The sequence below is a fragment of the Pinus tabuliformis genome, chromosome 8 (genome assembly GCF_031772625.1).
Source record: "Pinus tabuliformis cultivar Carrire ecotype Pingquan chromosome 8, CPIR1, whole genome shotgun sequence".
Classification (NCBI taxonomy): domain Eukaryota; kingdom Viridiplantae; phylum Streptophyta; class Pinopsida; order Pinales; family Pinaceae; genus Pinus; species Pinus tabuliformis.
The window spans coordinates 1597193134-1597200808 of NC_142294.1; positions in this window are offsets into that span (position 1 = coordinate 1597193134).

Below are 7675 nucleotides of genomic sequence, written 5' to 3' on the forward strand. Positions count from 1 at the left end.
AAGGGCCACTTTGAATAAGCCATCGAGAGGAGGAAAAAACTAATGGGTCATATGGAAGCATGTCTCATGGTGGTTACCGGTCTGATACAAGTGACATTGTTAGAGATGGTAGGTTGTTGGATACCCCGAATAGGAGAGGTGATGGATACATGTATCATTCTAGTTCTAGTTCTGAGAGGAATCATGATCATCATCGTTATCATCCTTATAGGAGGAGTGATAGGGGATAATTCAAGATGATTTTAGGAAAGCAAAGCTACGTACTTTTGATGGATATGTGAAGAATATAGAAGATGCAGAGGCTTGGATACTTTAGATGAATAAGTTATTTAGTTTGGATAATTACATATATAATATGAAGGTGAGAGTAGCTATCTTCAACCTGAGAGCTAAAGCAGACATCTGGTGGAAGGATGTGAAGTGAGTTAGATACATCAGGACTAATGACTTAAGTTTGCATGTGTTCAACAAGCTTTAAGGAAGAAGTACTTGTCAGAAATGTACTACAAAACTAAGGCAGAAGAGTTTTATGAGTTAATGATGAGATCAATGACAGATGAAGGGTACACGACTAAGTTTCTAGATGTATTGAGGTATGTACCATATCTTAAAGGTGAGAAGGCTAAATTTCAATGATTTGTAAGTGGATTTCCATTACCATTTAAATATTAGATTGAGTATGATGATTGTTCTTCACTTGAGGAAGTTATTTTGAAATTGAAGGATTGTTATGAACAATCAAAGTGTAAGAATGAATCTAGAAAATGATGGAAAGGAAAATAAAAAGGTAAAGGTAAATGGAATTTGAAAAGAACAATACCTCAGAATGAATATGAGAAATAAATGTGGCACCACAAAATAGGTTCATTGTAGCTAGACAGGGACATGGGTCAAAGAAACATCATAAACATGAGGGTACTGGTTGGTTGGAGTGTTGGAAATGCGAAAAGGAGCACCTTTAGGGAGATCGTCAATAGACTCAGGGTGGTAGGCCTCAAATATATAGTGCACAGGAGGCACAGACTATTGGGGATGTTTGTCAAAGTGTTCCTCGTATTTGTGCAGCATTGCATAATAAATAGATATACCATCAGGCATCTATCATTAAGATGAATGGTAAGCTTTACGATCAAGTTATTTCTATTTTGATTGACCCTGGATCTAATTAGAGCTATGTTAGTCTTAACTTGGTGGATATGTGTGGTTTGAGTAAGGAATTGCATGCAGAATCATGGTTAGTTCAATTGGCTACAGGTACAAAGAAGCGATTTCATCATTGGGTAAGATATTTTTGCATTTGATTTTAATGTTATTTCTACCACAACACATTTGAATGTGTTACCAATGGTATCATACAATATTTTGTTGGGCATGGATTGGTTGTACCTTCATAGAACCGAGGTAGATTATTATGACAAATCCGTTGAGTGTATTGATGACAATGGGGAACAAAGAGTCTTACGGGGAAAGCAGAAAGCCAGATTAGTTAGGATGGTGATAGTTACTCAAGGAAAGCTCAGTCATAGAAAAGTTTGTGTGTTATTCGTAATACACATTTCTAGTGACAAATGTATGGATGTTGAGCATGCATATTTTCTGAGCAGGTACCTAGTTCTACAACAGTTTTAGGATGTATTTCCTAAGGACATTTCATAGTTTCCACCTCACCGGGAGGTAGACTTTTCTTTTGAGTTAGTTCCATGGCAATCTCTAGCATGAAAAGCACCTTACAAGATGAGTACACTTGAATTGGTAGAGTTGAATTTGAAGTAGAAGGAAATGTTGGACAAAAGACACATTAGGCCAACTGTATGACCGTGGTGCACACCAGTACTGTTTATGAAGAAAAAGGATGGTACTCTTAGATTATGCATTGACTATAGGCAGTTGAACAAAGTGACTATTAAGAAAAATTATTTGTTATAGAGGATTGATGAGTTGTTCAATCATTTGAAGGGACGAGTAGTGTTCTCGAAGATTTATTTGAGATCCAAATATCCCCAGGTACACATCAAAGAGGAGGACATTTACAATAAAACATTTTAAACTAGGTATGGGCATTATGAGTTTGTTGTAGTTCCATTCAGTTTGACTAATGCTCTAGCTAAATTTACGTTCTTGATGAATAGTGTGTTTCATCTATATTTGGATAAGTTTGTTATTGTGTTCATTGATGACATATTGGTATATTCTAGAAATGAGGAAGAGCATAACAACCATTTAGAAGTAGTATTGAGGTTATTGAGAGAGAATTAGTTGTATGTTAATCTCAGCAAGCCCAGTTTTTTCAGATGGAGGTACATTACTTGGGACATGTTAGAACAAAGAGTATGTGTTGAGATGACAATAGGGCTATCAGGTTTTCACCAAAATAACTCATGATCTCGACTAGGAAAATACTAGTGAACCCAGAAAGAGGATACAAGCCCATAATAAATTACATCTTCTTCGATACCTTGTTATAGGTATTATCTAGAGCCAGTTGGATTGATGATTCATAAAAATTTGTATTCAATTCCATCCTATGGAAGTTTAGGGAATTGCATTAGATCTAGAAAAGATAAGAGTCATCATGGGGTGGGTAGCTCCTAGAAATATTGAAGGTGAGATCCTTGATGGGATTGGTAGGCTATTACTTGAGGTTCATTAGGAACTTCTCACATATTGGTTATCCTATTACATGATTGCAGAGAAAGGTTAAAAGTTTGAGTGGACAAAGGAGTGTGAGGCTAGTTTAGATTAGCTTAAGCAGTTGTTGACACATGCTCGAGTGCTAAATATTGTAGATCAAGGCAAGGAGTTTGTATTGTTTAGCGATGCTTTCAAGAGGGGACTTGGTGGAGTTCTCATCCACGATGGAAAGGTGGTATGATATGACTCACGAAAACTAAATTAGCATGAGAATAAATACCTAACGCATGATCTTGAGTTAGCAGTGATCATACATGCATTGAAAATGTGGAGGCATTATCTTCTTGGAAATAGGTTTGTACTAATGAGTGATCAGATTGGGTTCAGATATTTGTTTGACTCGATGGATCTAAATGATAGGAAGGCTAGGTGGTTGGTCACAATCAATAAGTTTGACTTCAAGATTAGCTACCTCAAAGAAAAGGATAATAGGGTAGCAGATGCTCTTAGAAGGTCGGTGTAGGTAAATCACTTAGCAGCTTTGAGGGCCTATGGGATAGACTTACAGGATAAGATATTGTAGGAAAGTTAGGAGGATGTCAGGTATATGGAGATTATGCACATGTTGCATCAGAGTATAGGTACAAGTACAGGTAGTAGTATAGGTATAGGTACAGGTACAGGTAGCGTTATAGGTACAAGTACATGTGCACATGATATGGACTATTGTCTTAGAGTGGGTGGATTTTTCAGATTTAGAGATAAGATATATGTACCGGACAACAGTGAGCTAAAAAATGTGATCTTGAGGGAGTTTCATGAAAAACCTTATTAAGGTCACCCAGGCTATTAGAATACATTGACCGAAGTAAAAAAAAAATATTACAGTAAAGTAGAGTTTGTGGCTAGGTGTTTCGATTGTCAGCATGCGAATGCAATGTGTAAGCATCCATGTGGAATGCTATATTCAATTTTGATTCCAAAGTGGAAATAGGAGGTCACGTCCATGGAATTTGTCACCGACTTTCCGAGGATAATGAGACAACATGATTCCATCATGGTTGTTGTGGACATATTGACAAATTTTGCACACTTGATTCCAGTGAAGTCTACATTCTGAGCTAGCAATGTAGCATAGGTATTCATTAGAGATGTGGTCAGATTACATGGTGTTCCAAAGAAGATTGTGTCAGACAGGGATGTAAAGTTCACTTCCATGTTTTGGAAGGAGTTGTTTGTAGGTTTGGGCACAAAGTTGGCCTTCAATACAAGTTATAATTGGCAGATAGATAGACAGACTGAGAGGGTCAATAGGATATTGGGGAACATGTTGAGGATATATGTGATGCATCAATAGTGAAAGTGGGAAGAGTATCTTCCACTGGTAGAGTTTTCTTACAACAATGGGTATCATGAATATTTGAAGGTGAGTCTATTTGAGGCATTGTATGGGTGGAGTTGTAATGCTCCCATCAGTTGGAGTGATCCAGTTAACAGGGTGTTGATTAGACAGGACATGTTGGCATACATGGAATAGGAAATGTAGGTAATCGATAAGAATTTGAAGGTAACACGTGACATGAATAAGAGCTATGTAGATCAGAATAGGTTATTCAAGGAGTTCTAGGTTGGGGAATAGGTGTACTTGCAGATCAAACCAAGGAAGAGCTCCTTATGAGGTAGATCATGTCCCAAGCTAACACTGTGGTTTTGTGGACCCTTTAGTATTATTGAGAGAATATGGCCAACAACCTATCAACTTCGACTGCCTCCAAATGTGAAATTTCGTGACGTTTTCCATGTGTCATTACTTAAGAGGTAAGTTAAAGATGTTGATAATCTAATTGACTAATATGTATTGCAGGTGTAAGCAAATGAATAATTCCAGCTGAAGCCTCATTGTATACTACAGAAAAAGGTGTTCATTCTTCAAAACTAAGTAACCAAGGAGGTTAAAGTGTATTGGAAGCACTTTGGGCCTGATGAAGCTACATGGGAGATGGTGGATCAGATGTTGGGTATTTATCCTTCATTGTTTTCCAGTTGAGGAAAGGAAGTTTTGGTATGGTGTTTGGTATATGTCTATGGTATATGATGTGGTACATGTCATGTCATTATGTTGTCATGTTGGTTTTCTTTTTAGCAGGGTGATCATTGTAAATACTACATCGAGCTATGTTATTAAGCTCCATGGGAAGTGTGTTTTATTTTCAGCAGTTTTGTCAAGGTATAAGTGTGGTTGAACACTGAGGATGGTGTCCCCCAAGGGGGAGTGTTCTATAACATCCCTAGTCAAAATTTCATGTATTAAACTTAACAAAGGAAAAATAATAACAACGGTTGATGGGACATTTATTCCGAACTGAACATTGGTCAGAACATTCTAGTGGGTTTTCATTTGGTTTATTATGACTAAGGAAATTTTCAAAGGAAATGGGTAAGGCTTTGGAAAAGAAAAACAGAATTTTTGGCACATTTATTTATGAAAAAAATGGAAATTGGGAGAAAAGGAAGGTGAAAGGTCACAGGTTGCATGTGAGGAGGAAATTGAAGGAAAATAAAGAAAAATGAAGAAAATAGAGGCCTAATTCATAAAAAGGTTTCTGACGATTAGTTTCTAACCTTTTGTTAGTTCAATTTTGGAGCTCTCTCATTATATTCTCTCTCTCACTCACTCTTGGACACTTCATGTTTTTTGGAGCATTTTGGTGGTGGATCAAGAAAGGCAAAGAAGGGAAGAGGAAGAAAATATCAAGAAAGGAAGAGTAGGATCATGTATCTACAACATTAATCTTTGCAGGTATTGATTTTCATGTGTATTTTCCTTGTTACATTTGGCATGCATGTATTGCATGTGGTTATTTTTCTGTTATGGCATGCATTTTACAAGTACGATAGTGTTTTCTAGATAGCCTTGCCATTTCTGGATAGTAATGGTGTGATGGGGTTCTCATGTTTTGGTTGAGCTAGATTGCCAGATGGATTCCAAGCTAAATGAGGTGGATCTATGAATGATAGAACACATGGCCTCATAACCGTTGAACCATACTATGAGTTGTGGTAAATTTGGATTTTATGTTACGTCGGTGGGGCCTAGGAATCCTTGTCGGTGAATGGTAGGATATACAGTAAAGCCAAGAGGTGGTTTTCTCTGTTTTGGGCCTAGTAATGCCAAGTTGGGATATACAGTAAATTCTGGAGAGTGGGTCTCAATTTAGTGCCTATTGATCTGGTGTGGATTGCGTTAAATCCTGAGAGACTAGAAGACAAGCAAATTCCTCTTGGTGTAGGTGGATAAATCTGGTGGTATCCCTACTTGTTTGGCCTAGTGATCAGGTGGAGATCATGGTAAAGCCTATTAATACATGTTCATTGTGTTGGCATAGTGATCTAGGATGGATTACAATAAATCCTAGTTTCTATTGATGAGGGTGAGGTGGTTTACCCTCATGATGCCCTCTCTTTTGGTTTGAGTTCCTTGTTCAATCTTGGAATCTGCTACAGAGGTGAATGGATGATGAGGGATTTGGCTCAACCATTCTATGGTTCGATGGAACATGTTAGACCCATCCCAATTTTGGATTTTGCATCATTAATATGAGGTTACTTCTCCTTGTATTTCTATGAGTGTTATGTTGGTTTATATGTGGATCATATGGATATGATTTGGTCGGTATTTTTGTTGCTATTATGCTAGTTATGTATGTGTTTTATGGTAGTGGCTATGTATGGCTCTCATCATGTTTTTACTTGTAAATGAATGGGCAATGTATCTATGACCTAATAGATGATGATGCAGCAAATGATATGAGGGAAGAATGGTTCTTAGAGATTCTCAGATAAGTATGAGATCCCTATGATTAAATATGTTGTTTACAGCTCTAGATTACATATTTTGGATATTTTTGATGAAATGCCTATCATGGCTAGTGGAGGTCTGATTAAGGTCTTGTTTAAGTATTGAATTTTGCATCATTGTTTCCATATTATCTTACTATTCTGAAGGTGTCATTCAATTCTGGGCACTGACCTAGGCTCTAGGCCTCAAAAGGTGGCTCAAATCCTAGGGATGCTAGCACATAGGTGGGAGAAATAGTCCTTCGACGCTGGCATGAGAGCATCCAAATCTTCATGGATGCTATCAGGTCCATATCGTGGGACTGTATTAGGTTCAGGTTGTTTAAACCCTCAATGGGAGTGAGGGCTATCTACCTTAGTGGTTGGGATGGTTCCTAGGAGTCTTGCAGATGATGTGGAAGGTCTTTATGTTTTGTTTCCATCGATTCCACTTCCATAGGGTCACATAGGAGGTCGAATCTAATCATAGTAGCCTCTTGTCACATATTTACCCAGGTTGGATAGTTACTTGGGTAGATGTGGGAGGAGGGTGTTACAACATTAACTAACATTTATTTATGAAAATAAAGGAAATAGGAGAAACAAAAGATGAAGGGTGAATTACTTGCATGAGAGGGAATTTGAAAGAAAAATGAAGGAAAATGAAGAAAATAAAGGCCTCAATGATAAAAATGCATTTGAGCACTAGTACACAACTTTTGTGAGTTGAGATTTTGTTGGTTTTATCTTCTTCTTTTTTTCAGTTTGGTCTTTGGCTTTCTCATTCGTTCTCTCATTGTCTCATGCTCTTACACACAGAGTATTTTTGGGGCATTCTTGGAGCACTTTGGCATACATTGGATTTGAAGAAAGAGGGCAAATAAATGTAGGAAAGTGCAACGAAATAGGTGATAAAATACTATAGCTAGATTGATTTACAAGTAACAAGTTGCATGTGTGATTTCCTTGTTGATCTATATGCATGTGCTTTTCTAATTATGTGTTGACATTGTCATGGATATTTTCATGGATTGATAGTGGTTTTAGCCTTTCATTTCCATTTCTTGGAGAGCCATGGTGTTGAGGGTTTTTCCACTTCATTGTTTTTTGTTTGGTGCTCATATTTCCTTATGGTTGTAGCCTATGGGTTGGAGCAAACTCTCTAGAAGGCTTGGAACAAATTGGGTTGAGTTACTAGTTCTAGATC